Raw genomic sequence first — 15,641 nt, forward strand, 5'->3', positions numbered from 1 at the left:
CTGCAAAAAAACTCTCAAACTGGACAGTTATCTCCATCTCTTCATTCAAAGACTCGTACTGAGAGTTTTGGCTGCTTCGCGTGATGTATTGTTGCCTCTACCTTCTTGCCTTTGTGCTGTTGTCTGTGCCCAATAATGTTTGTACCATGTTTTGTGCTGCTGCCATGTTGTGTTGCTACCATGTTGTTGTCATGTGGTGTTGCTAACATGCTGTGTTGTCATGTGTTGCTGACATGCTATGTTGCTGTCTTAGGTCTCTCTTTATATAGTGTTGTAGTGTCTCTTGTCGTGATGTGTGTTTTGTCCTATATTTTTTATCCCAGCCCCCGTCCCCGCAGGAGGCCGTTTGCCTTTTGGTAGGCCGTCATTGTAAATAAGAATTTGTTCTTAACTGACTTGCCTAGTTAAATTAAGGTGAAATAAAATAAAAAAATAAACTTTGCCTGGGTGGGTAAAGGCGGGCAAGGATGGGAGATGGTGATAAGCTTGGTTTGGGTGGAAAAGGGTAGGTAAGGACGGGAGGGTGGGTAAGGATGGGAGGTTGGGACAAGTGTGGCTAGGGCGGAGTAAAGGGGGGAGAAAACTGGGATGGGGAGGTGGAGAGGGAAGGGTCGGCTTGGGAGAGAGATAAAGAAGGATTTAACTATACTATACATCATTTTATTTATTTTTGTGACTTGCAAACCTGCGGTAAAATGAATAAGAATTCTGGAAAGATTAGGAGAGGATGTTGAGTCATTATTATTCCTTGTTTGTCATTATAGCTAAGATTCAATGTTGGTTATTGGTGAGAGTGGAGAGGGGCTCTATCCGAGGGATTGGGATGGGGTGACTGGGAGGGCACCTCTACTCATCCCACTTCAGTCTCTCGGTGGAGCCACTCTCCCCAAGTAGACCCCCACCAGCCACTATACTTTAATTTAATGCAAACTGACCACAGTACTTAAGTGGCAGTCTTTCTCCAATGTACAGTTGAAGTCGGAAGTTTACATACATTTAGGTTGGAGTCATTAAAACTTGTTTTTCAACCACTTCAAAAATGTATTGTTAACAAACTATAGTTTTGGCAAGTCGGATAGGACATCTACTTTGTGCATGACACAAGTACTTTTTCCAACAATTGTTTACAGACAGATTATTTCACTTATAATTCACTGTAACACAATTCCAGTGGGTCAGAAGTTTACATACACTAAGTTGATGGTGCCTTTAAACAGCTTGGAAAATTCCAGAAAATGATGTCATGGCTTTAGAAGCTTCTGATAGGCTAATTGACATCATTTGAGTCAATTGGAGGTGTACCTGTGGATGTATTTCAAGGCCTACCTTCAAACTCAGTGCCTCTTTGCTTGACATAATGGGAAAATCCAAATAAATCAGCCAAGACCTCATAAATTTTTTTTTTTACCTCCACAAATCTGGTTAATCCTTGGGAGCAATTTCCAAACGCCTGAAGGTACCATGTTCATATGTACAAACAATAGTATGCAAGTATAAACACCATGGGACCACGCAGCCGTCATACCGCTCAAGAAGGAGACGCGTTCTGTCTCCTAGAGATGAACGTGCTTTGGTGCGAAAAGTGCAAATCAATCCCAGAACAACAGCAAAGGACCGTGTAAAGATGCTGGAGGAAACAGGTACAAAAGTATCTATATCCACAGTAAAACGAGTCCTATATCGACATAACCTGAAAGGCCACTCAGCAAGGAAGAAGCCACTGCTCCAAAACCGCCATAAAAATGCCAGACTACAGTTTGCAACTGCACATGGGGACAAAGATCGTACTTTTTGGAGAAATGTCCTCTGGTCTGATTAAACAAAAATATAACTGTTTGGCAATAATGACCATCGTTATGTTTGAAGGAAAAGGGGGGGGGAGCTTGCAAGCCGAAGAACACCATCCCAACCGTGAAGCACGGGGGTGGCAGCATCATGCTGTGGGGGTGCTTTGCTGCAGTGGGGACTGGTGCACTTCAAAATATAGATGGCATCATGAGGAAGGAAGATTATGTGGATATATTGAAGCAACATCTCAAGACATCAGTCAGGAAGTTAAAGCTTGGTCGCAAATGGGTCTTCCAAATGGACAATGACCACAAGCATACTTCCAAAGTTGTGGCAAAATGGCTTAAGGACAACAAAGTCAAGGCATTGGAGCGGCCATCACAAAGTCCTGACCTCAATCCTATAGACAATCTGTGGGCAGAACTGAACAAGCGTGTGCGAGTAAGGAGGCCTACAAACCTGACTCAGTTACACCAGCTCTGTCAGGAGGAATGGAAATTCACCCAACTTATTGTGGGAAGCTTGTTGAAGGCTATCCGAAAAGTTTGACCCAAGTTAAATAATTTAAAGTCAATGCTGCGAAATACTAATTGAGTGTATGTAAACTTCTGACCCACTGGGAATGTGATGAAAGAAATAAAAGCAGAAATAAATCATTCTCTCTACTATTATTCTGACATTTCACATTCTTAAAGTGGTGATCATAACTGACCTAAGACAGGGAATTTTTACTAGGATTAAATGTCAGGAATTGTGAAAACCTGAGTTTAAATGTATTTTGCTAAAGTGTATGTAAACTTTCAACTTGAACTGTATGTACAGTGGGGAAAAAAAGTATTTAGTCAACCACAAAGTATGCAAGTTCTCCCACTTAAAAAGATGAGAGAGGCCTGTGATTTTCATCATAGGTACACGTCAACTATGACAGACAAATTGAGAAAAAAACCCCCAGAAAATCACATTGTAGGATTTTTAATGAATTTATTTGAATATTATGGTGGAAAATAAGTATTTGGTCACCTACAAACAAGCAAGATTTCTGGCTCTCACAGACCTGTAACTTCTTCTTTAAGAGGCTCCTTTGTCCTCCACTCGTTACCTGTATTAATGGCACCTGTTTGAACTTGTTATCAGTATAAAAGACACCTGTCCACAACCTCAAACAGTCACACTCCAAACTCCACTACGGCCTAGACCAAAGAGCTGTCAAAGGACACCAGAAAAAAATTGTAGACCTGCACCAGGCTGGGAAGACTGAATCTGCAATAGGTAAGCAGCTTGGTTTGAAGAAATCAACTGTGGGAGCAATTATTAGGAAATGGAAGACATACAAGACCACTGATAATCTCCCTCGATCTGGGGCTCCACGCAATATCTCAAAATGATCACAAGAACGGTGAGCAAAAATCCCAGAACCACACGGGGGGACCTAGTGAATGACCTGCAGAGAGCTGGGACCAAAGTAACAAAGCCTACCATCAGTAACACACTACGCCGCCAGGGACTCAAATTCTGCAGTAAGCCGCCAGGGACTCAAATTCTGCAGTGCCAGTCCCCTTGCTTAAGCCAGTACATGTCCAGGCCCGTCTGAAATTTGCTAGAGTGCATTTGGATGATCCAGAAGAGGATTGGGAGAATGTCATATGGTCAGATGAAACCAAAATAGAACTTTTTGCTAAAAACTCAACTCGTCGTGTTTGGAGGACAAAGAATGCTGAGTTGCATCCAAAGAACACCATACCTACTGTGAAGCATGGGGGTGGAAACATCATGCTTTGGGGCTGTTTTTTTCTGCAAAGGGACCAGGACGACTGATCTGTGTAAAGGAAAGAATGAATGGGGCCATGTATCGTGAGATTTTGAGTGAAAACCTCCTTCCATCAGCAAGGGCATTGAAGATGAAACGTGGCTGGGTCTTTCAGCATGACAATGATCCCAAACACACCGCCCGGGCAACGAGGGAGTGGCTTCGTAAGAAGCATTTCAAGGTCCTGGAGTGGCCTAGCCAGTCTCCAGATCTCAACCCCATAGAAAATATTTGGAGGGAGTTGAAATTCTGTGTTGCCCAGCGACAGCCCCAAAACATCACTGCTCTAGAGGATATCTGCATGGAGGAATGGGCCAAAATACCAGCAACAGTGTGTGAAAACATTTTGAAGACTTACAGAAAACGTTTGACCTGTGTCATTGCCAACAAAGGGTATATAACAAAGTATTGAGAAACTTTTGTTATTGACCAAATACTTATTTTCCACCATAATTTGCAAATGAATTCATTAAAAATCCTACAATGTGATTTTCTGGAGAAAAAAATTGTCATATTGTCTGTCATAGTTGACGTGTACCTATGATGAAAATTACAGGCCTCTCTCATCTTTTTAAGTGGGAGAACTTGCACAATTGGTGGCTGACTAAATACTTTTTTTCCCCACTGTACATTGACGTAATCCACAGTCTTTTGGTACATTAGGAGAGGAGTTGGGGCATGAAAGCCATAAAAGGCATAGCGCCTCAAAGTACAAAGACGTACTTTGCTTTATGTTTTGTTCAGTGTTAAATGTCTGCTCAGCCCACATGCTCACACGCTGTATAGATGTAATGCATATAATAACTATGTATTTATGCTTTGACTCCATGGAATGTCCACCGCCCTCATATGACATGTCTGTTAAAATGTTTTATCTGATTCTTGAAAGATAGATGGAACAGACAAGGTTAACTTTGATTCTATACAAGTAAAACCCAAAAAATTCAACTGAGTACATTGAATGTGCACAAGCTTCATGATGGGAAAAATGAAAATTGAATATGGATATCACATGACTGGGCAAGGGTGCAGCCATGGGTGGGCTTAGGCCCACCCACTTGGTAGCCAGGCCCACCCACTGGGGAGCCAGGCACAGACAATCAGAATGAGTTTTTCTCCACAAAAAGGTTTTATTACAGACAGAAATAATCCTCAGCACATTCAATTCTCTGGCAACAGCTCTAGTAGAGACATTTGTGGCATTGTGTTGTGTGACAAAACTGCACATTTTAAAGTGGTATTTTATTGTCCCCTGTGTAATTGTCATGCTGTTTAATCAGCTTCTTGATATGCCACACCTGTCAAGTGGATGGATTACCTTGGCAAAGGAGAAATGCTCAATAATAGGGATGTAAACACATTTTTGCACAACATTTTATATAAATACGCTTTTTGTGCATATGGAACATTTCTGTGATTTTTTTATTTCAGCTCATGAAACATGTGACCAACACATTACATGTTGCGTTTATATTTTTGTTCAGTGCATATTAGATCAAATCCAGACATTAACTATTATTTTAGCAGGCGACCTAAATCATACATTTGATAAGATTGACAGACATAGTAATACATTTTTGGGGAAGATCTCCACAGACCTGCGACGAAATATGCAAGCTATCTTGAACATGATTAAGAAGAAATGCATAGTTACAGTAACCTCAATGTGGCCATGGATGTGTTACTCATTTTAAGGCTTAATGCTACATTAGTTTGTAAGATAGCCTTAACTTTAGGCTATTTACTGTATTACAAAAGTAATACTGAATTGTGTTTGGTTGACAATGCAACCAAATATCAACATTTAAATGATATATATATATACGGCTTGGATAGTTCCATCAGAGCCACTGGCTTAATCCCATTCTTTAACTTTCATTTTTGAGTTGAGTTGGAGACGTGAATCCGACAATAGCCTATTTATTGGATTTCATAAGTGATATTGAATTGTGTTTGGTTGTCAACGCAACTAAATAGCAATATTTGAAGGAGATGTATCTTCTGATTGGAGAGATCCATCTGTGCCACTGATTTAGTCTGGCTTTAATTCCAGTTTGTCTACAAATTAACAATTGGGGCACACTTTATTTGAATAGTCCATCAGTAGAGCATCTACAGATGGTCATACTATCAACAAAGTATCTGTATCTGCTTGATAAGGTTATGGTTAGGTTTAGAATAAGGGTTAAGGTTAGTAGATAGTTAGCTGAAATGTTACTAATAGTCTGTAGATGGTCTGTAGAGACCCAACATGTCACGGTTTCGGCCGAGGCTGCCTCTCTTCCTTGCTCGGGCAGGCTTCGGCGTTCGTCATCTCCGGAATACTAGCTGCCACCGTTGTATGTTTCTATGTTCGTTTGGTCTTGTCTGGTATTGTACACCTGTTGTCGTTTAGCGTCATTAGTGTCCTATAAGTTCTCGTTGTGTTTGTCAGGTGTTGTGTGTGATTGTTTCGCTGTCGTGTTTGTGCTCTACAGTATACCGTTTGCTCTTTGTAGCTTTCCTCCTCTGTTAAGGAGAGTATTTATCGCACATGTTTAGTGCGCCCTTTTGTTTACGCCTGCGTGCGGAGTTTCTCGCCTCAGGGCTTTTGGCTCGTGTATTTGTTTGTGCCTGCACTAAAGTCTTTTGGACTTATTTTCTGCGTCCTGCGCCTGATTCCAGCACCACACCCACCTACAGCACCTACTGACAGAATCACACACCACTCTGAATGGAATCAGCAGGAGCCGCAGCAGCACAGGAGTTGGAGGATCGGGTCCGGGAGCAGAATGACCAGATCCTGCGGATCGGGACCGCCCTGCAGGATGTTATCAACACACTCCAACGCTGGGAGACCCGAGGGACACCCCCAACTCCACCTTCCCTGCCATCACCATCAGCCAGTCAGCCCATTCCCGCTCCGGAACCCAGGGGAATTCGACTCTCGCTCCCGAGGGCCTACGATGGGACCGCTGCCGGGTGTCAGGGCTTCCTTCTCCAGGTGGAGCTTTACCTGGCCACCGTGCACCCGGCGCCCTCGGGACACGAGACCGTGTCCGCCCTCATCTCCTGCCTTTCCGGCAAGGCGTTAGAATGGGCCAACGCCGAGTGGAGGAGGATAGACGCTACCACCATCACATACGCTGAGTTCTCCCGCCGCTTCTGGGCGGTGTTTGACCATCCACCGGAGGGGAAAGCGGCGGGGGAGCGTCTGTTCTGCCTCCGGCAGTGGAGGAGGAGTGCCCAGGAGTTCGCGTTAGAATTCCGTACTCTAGCGGCGGATGCAGGGTGGAATGAGCGGGCCCTCATCGATCACTACCGCTGTAGTCTACGTGAGGACGTCCGTCGGGAGCTGGCCTGTCGGGACACCAGTCTCTCTTTCGACCAGTTAGTCGACATGTCCATCAGGCTGGACACCCTGCTGGCTACCCGTGGACGTCCCGAGGGAGGTCCGTCCATTTCACCCTCCAGCGCCTCCGAGCCGAGCCCCATGGAGCTTGGGGGCGCTGGCGCTAGAGAGAGGAGGGGTCAGAGTACGAGGGGGCCCGTCTCCTGCACCAACTGTGGCCGTGGAGGACACACCGCGGCTAGGTGCTGGGGATGGCCTCCTAGGGGAGAAGACGACAGGCCCCGCACTGGGGAGTCCTTCCAGGTGAGTAGGCGCCCCACTCACCCAGAGCTCTCTGTTGCGCACTTCTGTATACCTGTGCGTTTTCCACAGGTAGCACCTCATTCCCAGCATAAGGCGCTGGTAGATTCAGGCGCGGCTGGGAATTTTGTTGATAGGAAATTTTGTTTAGATTTAGGGATTCCCCTTCTTCCTGTTGACGTCCCATTCCCCGTTCATGCCCTAGATAGCCGTCCGTTGGGATCGGGCTTGATCAGGGAGGTCACAGCGCCACTTAGAATGTGTGCGCAGGGGGGTCATCAGGAGATGATCCAGCTATTTCTGATCGACTCGCCTGCGTATCCGGTGGTGCTGGGCATGCCCTGGTTGAGTATCCCTAACCCGTCTATTTCGTGGCAGGAGAGGGCTCTGATGGAGTGGTCTGACCAGTGTGTGGGTCGATGTTTAGGCGTTTCCGTAGGGGCTACCTCGGTGGAGAGTCCAAACCAGGTGCCCGCATTGCACGTTTCCCCCTGAGTATGGGGATTTGGCTATTGTGTTCAGTAAGTCGAGGGCGACGCAGTTGCCTCCCCCATAGGCAGGGGAGATTGTGCGATAGACCTCCAGGCAGGAGCTGCGCTCCCACGGAGCCATGTGTATCCTCTGTCTCAGGAGGAGAAGAGAGCTATGGAGACTTACATAGACGAATCTCTGAGACAAGGATACATACGGCCATCCACTTCCCCTGCGTCCTCGAGTTTATTTTTTGTGAAGAAAAAGGATGGAGGGTTACGCCCGTGCATTGATTACCGTAGTCTCAATCAGATCACGGTGAAGTACAGTTATCCACTTCCGCTGATTGCGACCATGACGGAGTCATTGCACGGGGCGCGTTTCTTCACTAAATTAGATCTCAGGAGCGCGTACAACTTGGTGCGCATTAGGGAGGGCGATGAATGGAAGACAGCCTTTAGTACCACCTCGGGCCATTACGAGTATCTTGTCATGCCATACGGGTTGATGAACGCTCCTTCAGTTTTCCAATCAATCGTGGATGAGATATTCAGGGACATGCAGGGGCAGGGGGTGGTCGTGTACATAGATGACATTCTCGTGTACTCGTCTACCCGAGTCGAGCATGTGGCTCTGGTGCGCCGAGTGTTGCGGAGGCTGTTGGAGCACGACCTGTATGTCAAGGCAGAGAAGTGTCTGTTTTTCCAGGAGTCGGTCTCCTTTTTGGGTTATCAGTTGTCTGCGTCAGGGGTGAAGATGGAGGTAGACCGGGTGTCAGCCGTGCGTATTTGGCAAACGCCAACCACTGTGAAGGAGGTGCAGCAGTTTTTGGGGTTTGCGAATTACTACCGGAGGTTTATCCGGGGTTTTGGACAGGTGGCAGCTCCCATAACGTCTCTTTTGAAGGGGGGTCCGGTGCGTTTGCAGTGGTCAGCCGAGGCGGACAGGGCGTTTGTGACGGCAAAGGACCTGTTTACCTCGGCTCCGGTGCTGGCGCATCCGGATCCCTCTTTACCATTTCAGGTAGAGGTGGACGCGTCAGAGGCCGGTATAGGAGCCTTGCTTTCGCAACGGTCCGGCACGCCACCTAAACTCCGCCCCTGTGCTTTTTATTCCAAGAAGCTCAGTCCGGCGGAGCGAAATTATGACGTAGGGGACAGGGAGCTGTTAGCCGTGGTACAGGCCCTAAAGGTGTGGAGGCACTGGCTTGAGGGGGCTCAACACCCTTTCCTCATTTTGACGGACCACCGTAACCTGGAGTACATCCGGGCAGCTAGGAGACTGAACCCTCGCCAGGCGCGGTGGAATATGTTTTTGACCCGGTTCGTATTTAAGATCACGTACATCCCTGGGTCACAGAACGGTAAGGCAGACGCACTGTCTCGGCGGTATGACACGGAGGAGAGGTCCGTGGAGCCCACTCCCATACTGCCGGAGTCTTGTCTGGTGGCACCGGTAGTGTGGGAGGTCGATGCTGAACTCGAGCGGGCGTTGCGCACCGACCCTAGTCCACCTCAATGCCCGGAGGGTCGGAAGTACGTTCCGCTCGAGGTTCGGGATCGATTGATCTATTGGGCTCACACGTCACCCTCCTCTGGACATCCTGGTATCGGCCGGACAGTGCACTGCCTTAGTGCTAAGTACTGGTGGCCCACGTTGGCGAGGGATGTGAGGGTTTATGTCTCCTCCTGCTCGGTGTGCGCCCAGTGTAAGGCGCCTAGACATCTGCCTAGGGGTAAGTTACTACCCCTGCCCGTTCCACAACGACCATGGTCTCACCTCTCGGTGGACTTTATCACAGACCTTCCTCCCTCACAGGGGAATACTACTATACTGGTCGTTGTGGACCGGTTCTCTAAGGCCTGTCGTTTGCTCCCTATGCCGGGCCTTCCTACTGCCCTACAGACCGCCGAAGCGCTATTCACCCATGTTTTCCGGCACTACGGGGTACCCGAGGATATTGTGTCTGATCGAGGTCCCCAATTTACCTCCAGAGTCTGGAGAGCCTTTATGGAGCGGTTGGGGGTCTCGGTGAGCCTCACCTCGGGTTACCATCCGGAGAGTAATGGGCAGGTGGAACGTGTGAACCAGGATGTGGGTAGGTTTCTTAGATCATACTGCCAGGACCGGCCGGAGGAGTGGGCACGGTACGTTCCCTGGGCAGAAATGGCCCAGAATTCCCTACGCCATTCCTCCACTAACCTAACCCCTTTCCAATGTGTGTTAGGTTACCAGCCGGTTCTGGCACCTTGGCAGCAGAGCCAGATCGAGGCTCCTGCGGTGGATGAGTGGGTGCGGCGCTCGGAGGAGACGTGGAACGCTGCACACGTCCACCTGCAGCGGGCACTCCGTCGTCAAAAGGCGAGCGCCGATCTCCACCGCAGTGAGGGACCGGTGTACGCACCTGGTGATCGAGTCTGGCTCTCTACCAGAAACCTGCCCCTCCGCCTGCCCTGTCGGAAACTGGGTCGGCGGTTTGTGGGGCCGTTTAAAGTCCTGAGAAGATTGAACGAGGTGTGTTACAGATTACAACTACCTGTTGAGTATAAAAGTATTAACCCCTCGTTCCATGTGTCTCTTCTCAGGCCGGTGGTAGCTGGCCCACTCCAGGAAAATGAGATCAAGGAGACTCCTCCGCCCCATTGGACATCGAGGGGGCACCGGCGTACTCCGTGCGGTCCATCTTGGATTCGAGACGTCGGATGGGGGGTCTCCAATATCTGGTGGAGTGGGAGGGGTACGGCCCGGAGGAACGGTGCTGGGTGCCGAGGAGAGACATTTTGGACCCGTCTCTCCTGACAGAATTCCATCGTAGTCACCCGACGCGCCCTGCTCCGCGTCCTCCTGATCGTCCCCGAGGCCGGAGTCGGCGCACGTCTGGAGCCGCGCGTCAAGGGGGGGGTACTGTCACGGTTTCGGCCGAGGCTGCCTCTCTTCCTTGCTCGGGCAGGCTTCGGCGTTCGTCGTCTCCGGAATACTAGCTGCCACCGTTGTATGTTTCTATGTTCGTTTGGTCTTGTCTGGTATTGTACACCTGTTGTCGTTTAGCGTCATTAGTGTCCTATAAGTTCTCGTTGTGTTTGTCAGGTGTTGTGTGTGATTGTTTCACTGTCGTGTTTGTGCTCTACAGTATACCGTTTGCTCTTTGTAGCTTTCCTCCTCTGTTAAGGAGAGTATTTATCGCACATGTTTAGTGCGCCCTTTTGTTTACGCCTGCGTGCGGAGTTTCTCGCCTCAGGGCTTTTGGCTCGTGTATTTGTTTGTGCCTGCACTAAAGTCTTTTGGACTTATTTTCTGCGTCCTGCGCCTGATTCCAGCACCACACCCACTTACAGCACCTACTGACACAACAGATGGACTGTCCAAATAAAGTGTTACCAATAATTGATATGCTCGATTCACATCTCCATCTCAACCAACAAACTAAGTTAAAGAATACTCAGAGTCATAAGGAGGAATTCCCCTCGACCACGCTCACAAATTGGGGAAAACAAACATTCTTTCCAATTGACCCCCATTGTAAGAGAGACAACTTCGTTGTACATTTCTTGTTACACAGAAATAACAAAACATGCTGAAAAGCTGCTGTGTTGTTCAATGTACATGTAACCAGGTCAAAAATCTCGACCTACGGTTCGCAATGCTACCACGTTCTGAACGACTGTGTGATCATGCTCTCCGTAGCCGATGTGAGTACAGTGCCTTGCAAAAGTATTCATCCCCCTTGGCGTTTTTCCTATTTTGTTGCATTACAACCTGTAATTAAAATTGATTTTTATTTAGATTTCATGTAATGGACATACACAAAATAGTCCAAATTGGTGAAGTGAAATGAAAAAAATAACTTGTTTCAAACAATTCTAAAAAATAAATAACGGGAAAGTGGTGCGTTCATACAGTGGGGGAAAAAAGTATTTAGACAGCCACCAATTGTGCAAGTTCTCCCACTTAAAAAGATGAGAGAGGCCTGTAATTTTCATCATAGGTACATGTCAACTATGACAGACAAAAAAAATATCCAGAAAATCACATTGTAGGATTTTTAATGAATTTATTTGCAAATTATGGTGGAAAATAAGTATTTGGTCAATAACAAAAGTTTCTCAATACTTTGTTATATACCCTTTGTTGGCAATGACACAGGTCAAACGTTTTCTGTAAGTCTTCACAAGGTTTTCACACACTGTTGCTGGTATTTTGGCCCATTCCTCCATGCAGATCTCCTCTAGAGCAGTGATGTTTTGGGGCTGTCGCTGGGCAACACGGACTTTCAACTTACACCTATGTAAGAATGCTGTTCATTGACTACAGTTCAGCGTTCAACACCATAGTGCCCTCCAAGCTCATCACTAAGCTAAGGACCCTGGGACTGAAAACCTCCCTCTGCATCTGGATCCTGGACTTCCTGACGGGCCGCCCCCAGGTGGTGAGGGTAGGTAACAACACATCTGCCACGCTGACCCTCAACACGGGAGCCTCTCAGGGGTGCATGCTAAGTCCCCTCCTGTACTCCCTGTTCACCCACATCTATGTGGCCACGCAGGACTCCAACACCATTATTACATTTGCAGACGACACGACGGTGGTAGGCCTTATCACAAACGACGATGAGACAGTCTATAGGGAAGAGGTCAGAGACAAGAACCTCTCCCTCAACGTAAGCAAGACAAAGGAGCTGATCGTGGACTACAGGAAACGGAGGGTCGAGCACGCCCCCAGTCATATCAACGGGGATGTAGTGGAGCAGGGCGAGAGCTTCAACTTCCTCGGTGTCCACATCACTAAGGAGCTATCATGCTCCACACACACCCGCACAGTCGTGAAGAGGGCATAACAACGCTTTTTCCCCCTCAGGAGGCTGAAAAGATTTGGCATGGGCCCTCAGATCCTCAAAAAGTTATATAGCTGCACCATTGAAAGCATCTTGACTGGCATTGAGAGCATCTTGAGAGCATCTTGATCGGTCCACAAGGCGTTACAGAGGGTAGTGTGTACAGTGGCTTGTGAAAGTATTCACCCCCCTTGGCATTTTTCCTATTTTGTTGCCTTACAACCTGGAATTAAAATGGATTTTGGGGGGATTTGTATCATTTGATTAACACAACATGCCTACAACCTTGAAGATGAAAAATATTTTTTATTGTGAAACAAGCAAGAAATAAGACATAAAAACAGAAAATTTGAGCGTGCATAACTATTCACCCCCCTCCAAAGTCAATACTTTGAAGAGCCACCTATTGCAGCAATTACAGCTGCAAGTATATTGTGGTATGTCTCTATAATCTTGGCACATCTAGCCACTGGGATTTTTGCCCATTCTTGAAGGCAAAACTGCTTCAGCTCTTTCAAGTTGGATGGGTTCCGCTTGTGTACAGCAATCTTTAAGTCATACCACAGATTCTCAATTGGATTGAGGTCTGGGCTTTGACAAGGCCATTCCAAGACATTTAAATGTTTCCCTTAAACCACGAGTGTTGCTTTAGCAGTATGCTTAGGGTCATTGTCCTGCTGGAAGGTGAACCTCCGTCCCAGTCTCAAATCTCTGGAAGACTGAAACAGGTTTCCCTCAAGAATTTGTGTGTTCTCGGGGTGATGAGAGGTGTTGGGTTTGCACCAGACATAGCGTTTTCCTTGATGGCCAAAAAGCTCAATTTTAGTCTCATCTGATCAGAGTACCTTCTTCCATATGTTTGGGGCGAACACCAAACATGTTTGCTTATTTTTTTTTTAAGCAATGGCTTTTTTCTGGCAACTCTTCCGTAAAGACCAGCTCTGTGGAGTGTATGGCTTAAAGTGGTCCAATGGACAGATAATCCAATTTCCGCTATGGAGCTTTGCAGCTCCTTCAGGGTTATCTTTGGTGTCTTTGTTGCCGCTCTGATTAATGCCCTCCTTGCCTGGTCCGTGAGTTTTGGTGGGCGGCCCTCTCTTGGCAGGTTTGTTGTGGTGCCATATTCTTTCAATTTTTTAATAATGGATTTAATGGTGCTCCGTGGGATGTTCAAAGTTTCTGATATTTTTTTGTTACCCAACCCTGATCTGTACTTCTGCACAACTTTGTCTCTGACCTGTTTGGAGAGCTCCTTGGTCTTCATGGTGCCGCATTCTTGGTGGTGCCCCTTGCTTTGTGGTGTTGCAGACTCTGGGGCCTTTCAGACCAGGTGTATATATGCTGAGATCATGTGACAGATCATGTGACACTTAGATTGCACACAGGTGGAATTTATTTAACTAATTATGTGACTTCTGAAGGTAATTGGTTGCACCAGATCTTATTTAGGGGCTTCATAGCAAATGGGGTGAATACATATAAACGCACCACTTTTCCGTTATTTATTTTTTTGAATTGTTTGAAAAAAGTTATTTTTTTCTTTCCACTTCGCCAATTTGGACTATTTTGTGTATGTCCATTACATGAAATCCAAATAAAAATCAATTTAAAATACAGGTTGTAATTCAACAAAATAGGAAAAACGCCAAGGGGGATGAATACATTTGCAAGGCACTATATGGACCAGTACATCACTGGGCCTGAAATTCCTGCCATCCAGGACCTCTATACCAGGCGGTGTCAGAGGAAGGCCCTAAAAATTGTCAAAACTCCAGCCACCCAAGTCATAGACTTTTCTCTCTTCTACCGCATGGCAAGCGGTACCGATGCACCAAGTTTGGAACCAACAGGACCCTGATCATCTTCTACCACCAAGCCATAAGATTACTAAATAGTTAGCTAAATAGTTAACCAAATAGCTACTTGGACTATCTGCATTGACCCTTTTTGCACTAACTTTTTGGACTCATCATATACGCTGCTTCTACTATATATTATCTGTCAGTTTAGTCCTAGGTACAGTGAGGGAAAAAAGTATTTGATCCCCTGCTGATTTTGTACGTTTGCCCACTGACAAAGAAATGATCAGTCTATAATTTTAATGGTAGGTTTATTTGAACAGTGAGAGACAGAATAAAATAAAATAAAATCCAGAAAAACGCATGTAAATTTTTTTATAAATTGATTTGCATTTTAATGAGGGAAATAAGTATTTGACCCCCTCTCCATCAGAAAGATTTCTGGCTCCCAGGTGTCTTTTATACAGGTAACGAGCTGAGATTAGGAGCACAATCTTAAAGGGAGTGCTCCTAATCTCAGCTTGTTACCGCTATAAAAGACACATGTCCACAGAAGCAATCAATCAATCAGATTCCAAAATCTCCACCATGGCCAAGACCAAAGAGCTCTCCAAGGATGTCAGGGACAAGATTGTAGACCTACACAAGGCTGGAATGGGCTACACGACCATCGCCAAGCAGCTTGGTGAGAAGGTGACAACAGTTGGTGCGATTATTCGCAAATGGAAGAAACATACAGTATCAACCTCAATTACCTCGTACCCCTGCACATCGAGTCAGTACTGGTACCCCGTGTATATAGCCAAGTTATCGTTACTCATTGTGTATTCATTATTACATGTTTTACTTTTCTATTATTTCCCTATTTTCTTTCTATCTACATTGTTGGTAAGGGCCTGTGTCAAGGCGTGTGTAGGTGTAGTGTAGGAAATCAAATGCAGGACGCCGACGGTAGGTTCCAAATGCTGTATTTCTGGCCCAACACAGGCAACTGGACAACTAAGCCCAACAGCTAAACTACGCACAAGGCGAAAAGGCAAATGCGCACAAACAGGTGCGACAAACGAAGTGGTGCACGAACAAGTGCAACTGTGCTCCAGCGCAGTGGAGAAAATATGCTCAACCGAGCAAAACACAACACTGACGAAAAACAATCATACACAACACATGACAAACACAACGAGAAACTTATAGGACACTAATTACGTAAAACAGAAACAGGTGTGACACAAACAGACAAAAGCAAACGAACATGAAACATCTATCGGTGGCAGCTAGAATTCCCGGAGACGACGAGCGCCGAAGCCTGCCCGA

This window comes from Coregonus clupeaformis, chromosome 39 (genome assembly GCF_020615455.1).
Source record: "Coregonus clupeaformis isolate EN_2021a chromosome 39, ASM2061545v1, whole genome shotgun sequence".
Classification (NCBI taxonomy): domain Eukaryota; kingdom Metazoa; phylum Chordata; class Actinopteri; order Salmoniformes; family Salmonidae; genus Coregonus; species Coregonus clupeaformis.